Below are 13,435 nucleotides of genomic sequence, written 5' to 3'. Positions count from 1 at the left end.
CCAAAAATAGTCCCACTTGGTCCCTTCCCTTCCCTTGATGATATTTTATGGACTTGCAAATCTCTTTTACCAGTAAACCAACTTCCTTAGATTCTATTGATTCATTGGATGGTAGAAATACATAAATTTGTTGCAATATATGTTGTCTTTTTGGACGAATTTCTCATAAACTATGCTTAGAATATATGTTCATTAGATTTGATAGAGTATTGAGATCAAGTTCTTTAATTGCTTGAATAGACCCAAAACTATTTTTGTCGTTCTTGGATTTATTTTGTTAATTTGAGTTGACAAATCATGATACAATGATAATTTTGTTTCGGTTCTTACATGTTTTAATCACATCTATTGGTTTGAAATTCCACAGGAGACTATTGGATGACTGTTGATAATGGAATCATTAGGTAGGCAGACATAATTGGAGGGTTGGTGGAGTGGGAAACATTAGTGGAAGTTTGTTAAGTGGGAATCATTAGTGAAGATCGTGGGAATCATTACTGGGGCCCTAAACGAGGGGAGCGATCAAGACGAGAGAGGGAGTGATCAGGACGAGCGGTAGATGAGGGGAAGGGATTAGGACGAGTGGTAGACGAGGGGAAGTGATTAGGACGAGCGGTAGATGAGGGACAGTGACTAGGACGAGCGATAGATGATGGGAAGTGATTCGGACGAGCAGTAGACGAGGGGAAGTGATTAGGACGAGCGGTAGATGAGGGGAAGTGATTAGGACGAGCGGTAGATGAGGGGAAGTGATTAGGACGAGCGGTAGAGGAAGAGAAATGATTAGGACGAGCGGTAGATGAGGGGAAGTGATTAGGACGAGCGGTAGATGAGGGGAAGTGATTAGGACGAGCGGTAGGGGAAGAGAAATGATTAGGACTATTTTAAAACAGCAAACCGTTTTAAAACCTATTATATACTGTTATGACGAACGCCTTGTAAAGACCGAACGTTCAACTGAGAATAAGATCGTAGACAACGAACGTTCACTAACACATAAAATGATCGTAGCCCAGCGAGTGGACGCCCGTCGCCCAGCGAGCGGACGCTCGTTGACCAGAGAACGAACGCCCATCGAACAGCAAGCCAGGACGCTCGTCCAGCGCGCAGCGCAGAGGACGCTCGGCCAGCGCTCAGAGAAGGCTCGTCCAGCGCGCAGAGGACGCTCGTCCAGCAAGTGGACGCTCGTCCAGAAAGCGGAGATCGCTCGCCCAGCTACCAGAGAACGCTCGCCCAGCTCGCAGAGGACGCTCGTCCAGAAGCTTGTCGCGCAAAGGGGACGCTCGTCTAGCGCGCAGAGGACGGTCGTCCTATCAACCATTTACAGCAGATATGTGGTGTGCTACGACTGTCTCATTTTTTTGTGATTGGAATTGTTATATGGATTCTTGAACACCGAGTCAATAGTGACTTTCGTGGTCCTCCTAAGAAGCAAATTGTAATTATGTTAATGTACGCCTTTGTAGCGTCATATGATAACCTTTTACGGCCAGTTTATTGAATTTGGTGCAGCAATAGGTGCCCCAATGTTCATCTTTTGTTTAAGATTCTAAACCCATTTAACGAGTTATTGATGATTTGAATTAATGCAGTATAGACTATGAAGTATTGCGGTTCAATCATAGATGACACACGAAAAAAAGGAGGGTTTTTTTTTGGATTGTTTTGCAAGGAAAATTAAATTAATTAAAAGTTGAAAGTTAAAAACAATTGACAAAATTATGAAAATTAAAAGCTGAAAGCAGAAAACCGAACGGTTCTAACCAATGTTAAAACCGAATGGTGATATAAAAGACCGAACGGTCCAAAGCACAGAACGAAAGGTTGAAGTATAAATTGCACAGAAGTAAAAACCGAGCTGTAATAACATTGAGACCGAGCGGTCTCCGAAAATGCATTTGAGCGAACGCTAAATACCGAGCGTCCTAACTGCACGGTTCTTGTAACAAGGCCGATCGGTTAAGGCAGTAAATCAGAAATGAGCACAATAAAGCCGAACGATAAAAGCAGCTTAAACAGTTAATGAAAAGGACGAACGGTATTAGGTGACCGAACGGTATGAAGATAAGAGGCAATGGAAAATGATATTGAAAACTAAACCAAACACAACACGCAATTGCAGGAACAGTAAACTCGCACAATAAAGCTATCAGTACAAACGAACGTAAAAATTAAATTGCAAACAATCAACAACAGTATAAATTAAATGGCAGACACACAACAACACAGATCAGATTTCAGCTGAAATTTAATCGCATGAGTAGAATAAAATTGACAATTCAGTAACAGGAAATTAAATGACATTGTTCATTCAAATTAAAATTCATTACAATACAGAAAATTAAATTCGAACCGTACACCTCAAAATGGTAAACAGCTCCTACTGCCGTGACTTCTCCTCGGCTGGAACTCCCTATGCACCTCACAGCACCTCACGACACCTCTACTCTCATACAACAATCTCACTACATTACATTATCTAGAGTTCAAAACTAATCTACTGAACTTGGAGGAGAAGAACCGAGAGCCTCCTCCCAAGCGTAACCCTCTCACTCACGGCCTCTCACTCTTTTAAAGCCAAATTCTCAAGTCTCGTTCTGGTGCTGCCTCGTGCGTTTCCAGCCAGGTTGCCATGCTGTTGTCTCCCATTAGCAACCTTTAATGAATTTCTTCCATCACTCTTTTGCTTCTCTGTCAGATAAAGCCATGTGGGGCCCTCCATTTTGTTTACACTTCTGCATGTTCTGCACACCATCGCTGCCCCAAAATCCAACACTTAACTAATATGGAGGCCCAAAGATAGTTTCTCCAAACACTAAGAATAAAGATTTACAAGATATAAAGAGAACATGTAAATGAACATGATATAAAATTAATAATTGCAGTTAGTTACAAGCCAAATATAACTTTAAATATTGTTTCTTATATTTTTATCTTTATGAACACCATTAATCCTTTATTTTGAAAAAATGGCAATTATCAGGCTTTCTCTGATAACGGTTTAGGGTTGCCATACTCAACTCAAGTTAAAAGTAAATTTGCATACGCAACTATGGAGTCAACAGCAGATTCGGGTTCTCTTATTTTCTGTATTTATTTGTTCCAACTTGAAAAGCACAATGTCAAAATTACACATTCCTTACACGTTCAGATTTGAGAGTAAAATATTTTTAACTGGATAATATTTTTTAAGGATATGAACTACCCTTAGCAAGAAATTCCACAACTCCTTGGCCACATAAAAAACCAATGATTGCCTAAACAAATGGATGATCTACAACTACTCTGAAGTGAATTGGAAAATAAATATTGTATTTTACAATGATACTTCAGTGGAACAAAGAAATAAAAAATCAGAAAATTAAGAATGATAAAATACATACATACCGTTTCCCCAGGTTCAAGAACATTTGCAATCCGCCTCATCATGACGGCAATATCTTTAGAAGAAAGGTCAGGCATGCCCTCATCCACATCATTAGTTGGTACATATTTTAATGCAGAATATTTTGGATCAAATTCAATATTATCAAGCCATGCATCATGCAAGGATCCCTAATTTATTAACAGAATTCAAATGAAATATCACAAATAAAGAAAGAAAACAACATAAATCCCTCACCTTAATCTCATTCTCTCTTACATATTCAACAAAATTGGCTGCTGCATGAAAATAACCTTCTTCCGTTTCTTTATCTAGGTTGAAAGGCTCAATTTGAATCCCGTCATCGACAAAATTCTCGCTATCCTGCCACAAGATATCACACATCACTGCCTGCCTATCTTTTACGTATCCAGTAACAGCTCATACATAACCAAAATCATCCACAAACAACATCATGCACGTATTCAACATTCATTCCACTGAAATAAATAAAAAAACTAACCTTGAGTGAACACGAGGTGTGGCGGTTGGAACAGAGACGATTGCCTACGGTGTGGGTGGGACTGACAACCCGGAAAACCCCTCTTTTTCGTCCACCGTGCAGTCGCCACTCCGGCGGTGAATGCAAAGGTCCGACACAGGGAGGGAAGCAGGTGGGACGAAGCGAGACTCAGAACGCGCACCTAGTTCGCTGGGCCGGAGGGAAGACGACGCCGTCTTCGGTTCGTTCGCCAACGTCGGAGCTGCGGCAACCGTGAATCAGAACCGGCTGGAGGAGTTGAGGACCTCCGACGGCCTTCAACGTTGTCCGGCGGCACTCCGGCAAGCAATCCGTCGGACCTCTCTCTCTCGAACTCCCTTTCTCCAACTCTCTCGGGCTCTCACTCTCTCTCTCAACCTTCACTTCTCTCTAAAATTGTTCAAAAATGAAATTCAAATTTCAAACGCCAAACAAAAACCCCTGACCACTCCCTTTCCAAGTGATATTTCATTTTCATTTTAATTTTTGAAACGCACACCCCAAACTGCCCGTGCCCGTCCTTGCCACGTCAGCGTTGAAGCAGGTTTCATCAGACTTTCTCAGAACGCAGCAGCTTTTTCCAACCAAAATGTGGGCCGCTCAAATGCTGACACGTGTGCTGTGTCCAAATGTTGTCAAATTTGGTTGTTCGAGTATCATTTTCCAATTGAAAACACGCGATTGGAGCAGCCATGCTACATATCAACTACATCTTTTCTGCACGCATACAAGTAAATCACAGAGTAATATTAATTAAGAGAGAGTATAGTTGAAGGTAACTAATCAATAATATTTTAGCAAAATGTCTCTTTAACAACTTTTTTTTTCTGAGATAACTTTTTTTTTTTCTGAGAGATAGTGTTTTATGAGAATTGTGTTTTGTAAATACTGGTTTATGTGTCCATGTTCTTTTATCATTTTTAACTTTATAAGCATAAGTATTTTTTTATTAATTTAGTAATTTATAAATATTACTCACCATAAATATTATAATAATTAATAGAATATTTATGTATATACATTTTATAATTTAATAATATTTTTTATTTTAGTAATTACGATGATAATAATAATAATAATTATTATAATAAATTTCTTAATTAATTTTTTTATTATAGTAATATATATGAAGATAAATCCGCAGAACGAGACAAGTACAGGTTTTACTATTTTATGAGATGGTAATAAGATACGGTTGGTCGTGTTTGATTATCTCATTCTGTAGTAAAAATTCATTTTCATTCCCTCCAACTATATATTTTTAAAGATATATAATTTTTCTCACATTCTAATCGTTAATAGAACAATAAGTATTGTAATGTAGGGCCATCTGGACATAGCAGGGTCGGACGGTCTTGGAAAATATGAGATGGTAAAACAATCTAAAAGACGAAACATTTTACCAGAACCCAGACAGATAAGATCGGACGAACATTAGTACATCGGACGGCTTAACTTGAACCAAGATTAAGATTTCGTTAATCCTAAGTCCATCTTCAAGACTATAAATAAATGTCAAAGGTTGAAGTAGTGGATCACATTTATTGTGCATTTAATGTTATTGTTCTTTTGACAAATATCCTTTCGAACAGTTGGAGTAAAGACCAAGGCAGAATGAAAACTTAACTATCCAAACAGTTTTGAAGAGAAAATTGTAAGGTGTTAGAAGTTACTAGACCTGTATCCAAAAAATATATATTGATATTTACATTTATACCTATCTTTTTACTATTTTAAATATCTTTTTACTATTTTAAATATTAATTAATGTTTTTATAGAAAAATAAGTCACAACAATAAAATATGATAATTGAGACCAAATATGGAGGTGGGGTTGGAGAGTTGGTCGTTCAATGCGGCGCCGCTCGACTGATCGGGCAAGACCGGCGAGACCTGGGAAGGCTACTCGATTGCGAGTCAGAGGATCCATAGTACCTGCAGCCCCGCGGACTTCATCTTCATCATTTTTGAAAGCGGGGAGTCAGAGGATCCATGGCCCATGTGTTGTTCATTCCTTCCTTCCTCCAGCAAAGATGAAACTAGATAGTGAAAAAAAGTACAATAAGAAGAAGCATAACAAGGAGAAGAAGAAGAAAGGAGAGGGGTGAGGAATGGAGGCGGTGGTAGCTGGCATGGTGGAGGCGCGGTCCAGCAGTGCAGCAGTCGCGGTGGCTGGAGAAGAAAGGCCAGTTTTACGCAAAGAAGAAAGAGGAACAACAGTAGCGTAAAAATGGTTTAACCTGGAGGGAAGATAAAGCGCATCTAATGCCTCGGTTAATACAAAAACGGAGCCATAAAAATCATGGACAACACCTATCGCCTCGGGTCCCAAGCTGACCGAGGCAGTAGAACAACTTTATAACCGATGTCGTATCATGTGCACAGATATCCGGATGTGTCAGATGCTCAGAAGTGGCAACACCTAATGCTTCGGGTGTCCAATTGACCGAGGTAGTAGAGCAAAATTCAAATTGTTAGGCATCGGTTCGCTGTGAACCGAGTCATAAAAATTCACTTTATTTACAATTCTGCCACCGTGTTTTAATAGGTTTCGGTTTCACTAAAACCGAGGCCTATTAATCGATTTTAAATCTAGTTTTTTTACTAGTGTTAGCAGAATTTTTTTGAAAATAAATAGGTGGACAAGTATTCCAATTATGATAATGATATATATGAAAAAGACTCAAACGTTAAGATTTTATGCTGAGAGTGATGGTAAGTATCTTATATCTAATTTTATTATTTATATGTAATTTAAATTAAATTAGTTTCCATAATTTTGATAGAATCCATATTTTTATTCATGATTTCAAATCATTTTAAAAAAATTATAAATTTGCTATATATATTTTTTTAATTGAACCTTAAATCTAATCTAACATATGTATTCAAATGATATTGAGAGCAAATAAATGTATAACAAATTAAAAACAAAACTAAAATTATATATTTTCTAAAACCTAAAGACAAAAAGTCTCTTGTTTAGGTAAAAGGGAGTTGCTATTATATGAAAGTTGACTTAAGAAAAAACAAAGTTTATTAATAAAATTACGCGCAAGAGCACATGGCTTGAAATTGTTTATGCAATATCATACGGTCTCTTCTTATTTTGCGACAAGTTGACTTATTCCATCCTGTCACAAATTTGTTTGTTTGTATTTAATCATAAGTCGGTTTCTTTGTATGTGGTCACAAGTTGATCTGTTTGTACTGACCATATGTCGACTTCTTGCTAGGTTACTAGTCGACATATTTTTACCTAACCATAAGTCAGTCTAATCCTACTTGGTCACAAGCCGGTTTATAACTACCCAGTCACAAGCCAGTTTATAACTACCCAACCACAAACTAGTTTGATCCTACCCAACCATAAGCTAAACAGTTCCTATCCAGCCATAAGTTGGCCAATTACTACTCGACCATAAATTGGTTTGTCATACTTTGGTCGCGTTTTATTATATAACTTAGCATAATATGCATCAAAGGTAAATGAACCACTAGATCTACCTTGTCCATATAGGTAAGGATCCACAAACATCATAATTATCCTATAATACTTGATGCATGGAAGATTGCGGAAGTTCGTGGTGCTCATCTTCTTAGGATATACTTAGCTTCATAAGTACAATTGGCGTCCACTATGGGACCAAGAAGTAATCTTTGAAGAAAAATTTGTGATGCTTAGGAGAAGTAAGATGACAAACACTAAAGAAGTTGGAAATCCCTCTAATGAGATGGTCGAGCTAATGTCAGTGCACAAAGACTTACTCGTCAATCCACGACCTTGTTTGGCCTCTCCAATTTTCAATTATGTCCAGCCTCTCTGGTATCCGGCCTTGGGTAGTGATGAGGCCCAATTTAACTTGTTGGGCTCGATTTCGGCAAGTGCACCGAATCGTTCAAGTAATAAACCGGTAAGACCGGGTATCGTTTTCCCAAGAGACTCGTAATACTAGAGAATTGTGCGATTAACAACTCACATAGACTCAATAACATAACATCAATTTACAAACAAGTGCAGAAATATAAATTCATACATAATTACAAGGTTGGACTTTGGTATTGAAGGCACTTGGAAATGGAAAAGACAAGAAATGGTATGAAATGACATTGCTAAGGTTAGTTTTCACCAATGCACTCTTGTGTATGACCAATTTTATCTCCTCTCTATCAATTTACTAAAGTCAATCCACTAAAACACTCTAGCCCTAATTCCTTAGGTGAAAGAGCCTAGGTTTTCCTTATCAAACCCCAATTCCTTGGCAATCTAACAAGCAAAACCCGCATTAAAGAGCTGGGATCTAAGACAACATGTGAATCATCTTCCATTCCTAGAATCAATGACCCACAAGGACTCCTATTTCAGTTCCGGGTTTCATCTTACGTTCCCATAATCCATAAAACCCCAAAATCAAGTCATGAACGTTCCTATTACATGCAAGCTTTAAGATCGGAAACAAGAATACTAGCAATTGATAGAAACGGCATATATATATTCAAATCATTCAACAATTACACAAGAATTCAAAGGCTACAACTAATCCCAACAAGATGGGTTTGGTTCTCCATTTCCATGGAGAACCCTAAAGCTTACAAAATGGCCATGGAAGAAGATGAATAACCTAAGAGGAAGAAGGAAGTGTTCCCACGAACCCTAGCAGCCGTCCAAGCTCTCCTCTGAGTGAATTGCGCCTCCAAAGAACCAAAGACCGTTTCCCCTTTGCATTTTAGGGTTAAATAGACACCTCTGCCACATCAGAAAAATCGCGCCCGGCGCCCTCTGTCAGTCGCGCCCGGGCGCGAGACTCTCTGGAAAGTCACGCTCGAGCGCCCTCTCAGTCGCGCCCGGGCGTGAAACTCACTGGAAAAATCAAAAGTGGACGAGCGTCCTCTTCTCCTGGACGAGCGTCCTAAATCTTGGACGAGCGTCCTCTTATCGCGTCTTCTGGACGAGCGTCCTCTTCATAACGTCCTGACGAGTGTCCTCTTTTGCTTACAGGACGAGCGTCCACTTCTGACTTCGCCGGACGAGCGTCCGCTCTTCTCTTCTCTGAACGAGCGTCCACTACGCATCTCTCAGGACGAGCGTCCTCTCCTGCCTGGCTGGACGAGCGTCCACTTCTGCCTCTCTGGACGAGCGTCCTCTCGTGTGGGCGAGCGTCCTCTTGTGCGTCCTTGCCTGGCTGGACGAGCGTCCTGGCTTGGACGAGCGTCCACAGCGCCTGGCTTGGACGAGCGTTCGTTTTCCTTCGAAGGACGAACGTCCATTTCTGCTCTCTAAGCGAGCGTTCGTTCGCTGGCGACGGGCGTTTCTGCATGTGCTCACCTTGGTTCATCTGTATACATGGTTGGAGACTCTTCCAGGCTCATTTTTAGCTACAAAATAAGGGATTATTGATGAAAGTTCATCAAAGTAGCTAAAAACACAAAATTTAGAAAACAAGACAAAAGAATAGGATTAAGCAAGTTATAAGTTAGAAAGGAGTTGATTTTGCTACTAAAATGATGCTTAAAATATGGTAAAATTTAGCATTATCAAATACTCCCAAACTTACAACTTTGCTTGTCCTCAAGCAAAAGTACTTCACCTAGCAAACAATTCAATCACAATGGTCTAGTAACTTTAAGCATACTTTTAATCAAATAAACAAAACTCAATCATGCTTGCTCAACTTAGAAATCACATTCAAGAGACAATATAGTCTTAGCAAGCTAAACTTCAATCATGGTGCTAATAGTTCAAAATCACAAGATAGATGCAAATGATAGATCAACAAACATGGCAAGTTGCTTTCAATGAGTGCATGGAACCAATCCTCACCAAGGAAAGTGTTTCACTCAAGCACAATGGTGTATAAGGATGTGTGTCTAACTCTCAAATATCACAATGTTACACAAATCAACTTTGCCTTTTGTTTCAACAATATCAAACACATTAACAAGCAAGTTACATCACAAGGACTTTTTGAAGCTTGTATTGTGGCTGGGCTAAGAAGAAAAATTGGTTTTTCTGGACAACAAAGTACCTTGAGCCAAGAGATCAAACAATTTGATTCATGATGTATCATAGTCTCTCTTTTGCTCCAAAATTGAATAAACCACTCTCAACTTATTTCCCAACTCTTTTCATTGAATTCATTTTTGATTTTTCTTCTTGTCCTTTCTTTTTCTTTCTTTTTAACTCAACTTATTGTTTTTCTCAATGCTCCCCTTTTGATAATAAGAACTCCCCCAAACTTAAACCATTCTCCTCATCCTCATATATGTTCATCTCAACTCAAGGTAAGGAGGTTAAGGATTTTTCAATAGGCTTAAGGTTTCGGGAATGAGAAAGTTTTCTTTTTAAGGTTCAAAGGTTTAGCATTGGCTTTTAGGCTCAAAATGTAGAAGAGGTGGAAGAACAAGATGGACTTGATCATTTGTAAAATGCAAGTAACTAGTTCAAATAGAGAAACTTAGGCAAAATCAACTGTGATTCCAAAGTAATAACATTCAGCAATAAACTCTGAGGCACAACATCTCACAGGTTTACTCAGGGTTCCAAAATTTGATAAACATCATGCCAAGAATATTGATCACAATTAAAACCAAGCATCTATCTAAACATATACAAGCTACCACAATCTCTGTTCAACAAGCTCAACCACATAATCTCAATCAGATTTTCAAAATAATTCTCAGGGATAAAGAGCAAGCACAAGAGATTTGCATTCAATTCAAGCATAGAAAATGATTCACTCAAATCACCAGACCAATTGCACAAGAACTATCCACAAGGCAAGTCAAAAAGAAATCCAAATTCAAAAACTGAAAGCAAATAAGAACTGGAAATTAAAACTGAAAAACCGAATTAGATAGACTCTTTGCAGCTCCAGCAGTGTAAGACACTAGCTTCACTTCCATCTGAAACATCTTCCTCCAACAGTAGAATATACTCCACAACTGCTCCACCTCCCCCATCAGTAGGGGCCTGGCCCCCAGGCCATGCTACACGAGCAGCAAAATCTTCAAGTCATATAATGCTCTGCTCACGCCTGGCTCAAAGGTTGGCCAATGGTGGTTTCAAACTTGTTAAGTCCTTAGGAAGATCTTATCCTGTAACAACAAAGCTCAAAGCAAACTTAGTATCTCATAGTCAACAACTGGAGAGAAGAATCCATAAAACAAACTAAAAGAAATATGCAAAAGAAAGCAAAGAAACAAAACAATGAAAGCCAAAACAAACAAAGACAAAAGTCCAAGAACAAAGAGGGAAGTCTTAAAATTAAGCTTCCCAAAGGTACACAAACACAAAAAGGTTTAAAAACACAACAAAAGTAGTGTATGAAAGAGTGCAAAGCAAGAGAAAACTCAAAATCAATCAACAAAAACAAAAGACAGAACCAGAAAGTTTTTTTGTGCTGGACGCCACTGGTGCAGGTCGCGCTCGGGCGCCCTTCAGCAGGGGGCGCTTGGGCGCCACTCGGTCAAGTTGGTGCAGGATGTCCCTCGTGCAGCTCGCGCTCGGGCGCCCCTCAGCAGGGGGCGCTTGGGCGCCATATCAGTTTTCTGCATAATGCAGATTTCTGCGAAATTGGCCACTCACTATGTGATTTTTGGTTCTAGACCTTCATTCAATGCACTCACACACCAAACAAGCTAAAACTAACCTAATACACTTATACAAACCACAAAAACAACATCAAAACTCAAAAATCACAACAATGCAAAACTACACAAACATACAAAACATAAGCTACTAAAGCACATAACACAAAAATCACACAAACACTAGTAAAAAGGGTAAGAAAATTGGGTTGCCTCCCAAAAGCGCTTGTTTAACGTCATAAGCTTGACGGATTACTCAATGAAGTGTAGATTTTGATGTTGGTGTGCTCCTTCCACCAACTCCTCCTGAATCACATTCTAGCCACCAAATCAACTCTCATAGCTTGAATTCTTCTTTTTAGCCCCTTCCACTACCTTGACATCTTTAAATACTCAATCCTCTTGATCAACTTTGGCTTGCTAGGCTTGAGTTCTTTGTCTCTCATCAAAGGGTGGTGGTGACTAGTCTTTCTCTTTTCCTTCTCCCTTTCTTCATCTTTCACTTAGCACTTGGAGCATCTTCAATGAAGGGAGAATTTTGGGCAGCTTGTGATGCTCAACATAGTTGTCTCCTTGTGTCCTATAATTCTGTCAATCTTAGGGTCTTCATGATGTCTTTGAGGCTGCAGTCCTCCTTGTATGAACATCCCCTGCATACACTTAGACACGACTAGGCTAAAGCCACAAATTAGCCCAAATAAAAGTGAAAAATCTATTTACAACAAAAGAGTTAGTTCTATATACAAAAAGTCTAAACAAGTTAGAAACCTCACAAAAGTCTAGTATTGACACGAGTCCCCGGCAACGGCGCCAAAAACTTGATGAGGCCCAATTTAACTTGTTGGGCTCAATTTCGGCAAGTGCACCGAATCGTTCAAGTAATAAACCGGTAAGACCGGGTATCGTTTTCCCAAGAGACTCGTAATACTAGAGAATTGTGCGATTAACAACTCACATAGACTCAATAACATAACATCAATTTACAAACAAGTGCAGAAATATAAATTCATACATAATTACAAGGTTGGACTTTGGTATTGAAGGCACTTGGAAATGGAAAAGACAAGAAATGGTATGAAATGACATTGCTAAGGTTAGTTTTCACCAATGCACTCTTGTGTATGACCAATTTTATCTCCTCTCTATCAATTTAATAAAGTCAATCCACTAAAACACTCTAGCCCTAATTCCTTAGGTGAAAGAGCCTAGGTTTTCCTTATCAAACCCCAATTCCTTGGCAATCTAACAAGCAAAACCCGCATTAAAGAGCTGGGATCTAAGACAACATGTGAATCATCTTCCATTCCTAGAATCAATGACCCACAAGGACTCCTATTTCAGTTCCGGGTTTCATCTTACGTTCCCATAATCCATAAAACCCCAAAATCAAGTCATGAATGTTCCCATTACATGCAAGCTTTAAGATCGGAAACAAGAATACTAGCAATTGATAGAAACGGAATATATATATTCAAATCATTCAACAATTACACAAGAATTCAAAGGTTACAACTAATCCCAACAAGATGGGTTTGGTTCTCCATTTCCATGGAGAACCCTAAAGCTTACAAAATGGCCATGGAAGAAGATGAAGAACCTAAGAGGAAGAAGGGAGTGTTCCCACAAACCCTAGCAGCCCTCCAAGCTCTCCTCTGAGTGAATTGCGCCTCCAAAGAACCAAAGACCATTTCCCCTTCGCATTTTAGGGTTAAATAGACACCTCTGTCACATCAGAAAAATCGCGCCCGGCGCCCTCTGTCAGTCGCGCCCGGGCGCGAGACTCTCTGGAAAGTCACGCTCGAGCGCCCTCTCAGTCGCGCCCGGGCGTGAAACTCACTGGAAAAATCAAAAGTGGACGAGCGTCCTCTTCTCCTGGACGAGCGTCCTAAATCTTGGACGAGCGTCCTCTTATCGCGTCTTCTGGACGAGCGTCCTCTTCATAA

The 13,435-nt window shown here is 39.5% G+C and overlaps 1 long non-coding RNA gene across 1 annotated transcript; it reads right to left on the bottom strand.

The window, feature by feature from the left end:
- Positions 1 to 2,451: 2,451 nt before the first annotated feature.
- Positions 2,452 to 4,002, bottom strand: LOC128194111 (uncharacterized). The gene is made up of 3 exons (XR_008245430.1): positions 3,888 to 4,002; positions 3,623 to 3,748; positions 2,452 to 2,757 (listed from the first exon to the last, which is right to left on the bottom strand). It is a non-coding gene; the product is annotated as an uncharacterized LOC128194111 (long non-coding RNA).
- Positions 4,003 to 13,435: the final 9,433 nt, after the last annotated feature.

Source organism: Vigna angularis, chromosome 9 (genome assembly GCF_016808095.1).
Source record: "Vigna angularis cultivar LongXiaoDou No.4 chromosome 9, ASM1680809v1, whole genome shotgun sequence".
Classification (NCBI taxonomy): domain Eukaryota; kingdom Viridiplantae; phylum Streptophyta; class Magnoliopsida; order Fabales; family Fabaceae; genus Vigna; species Vigna angularis.
The sequence above is the reverse complement of the archived record's forward strand: the minus strand, read 5'-3'. Positions and strand labels throughout refer to the sequence as shown.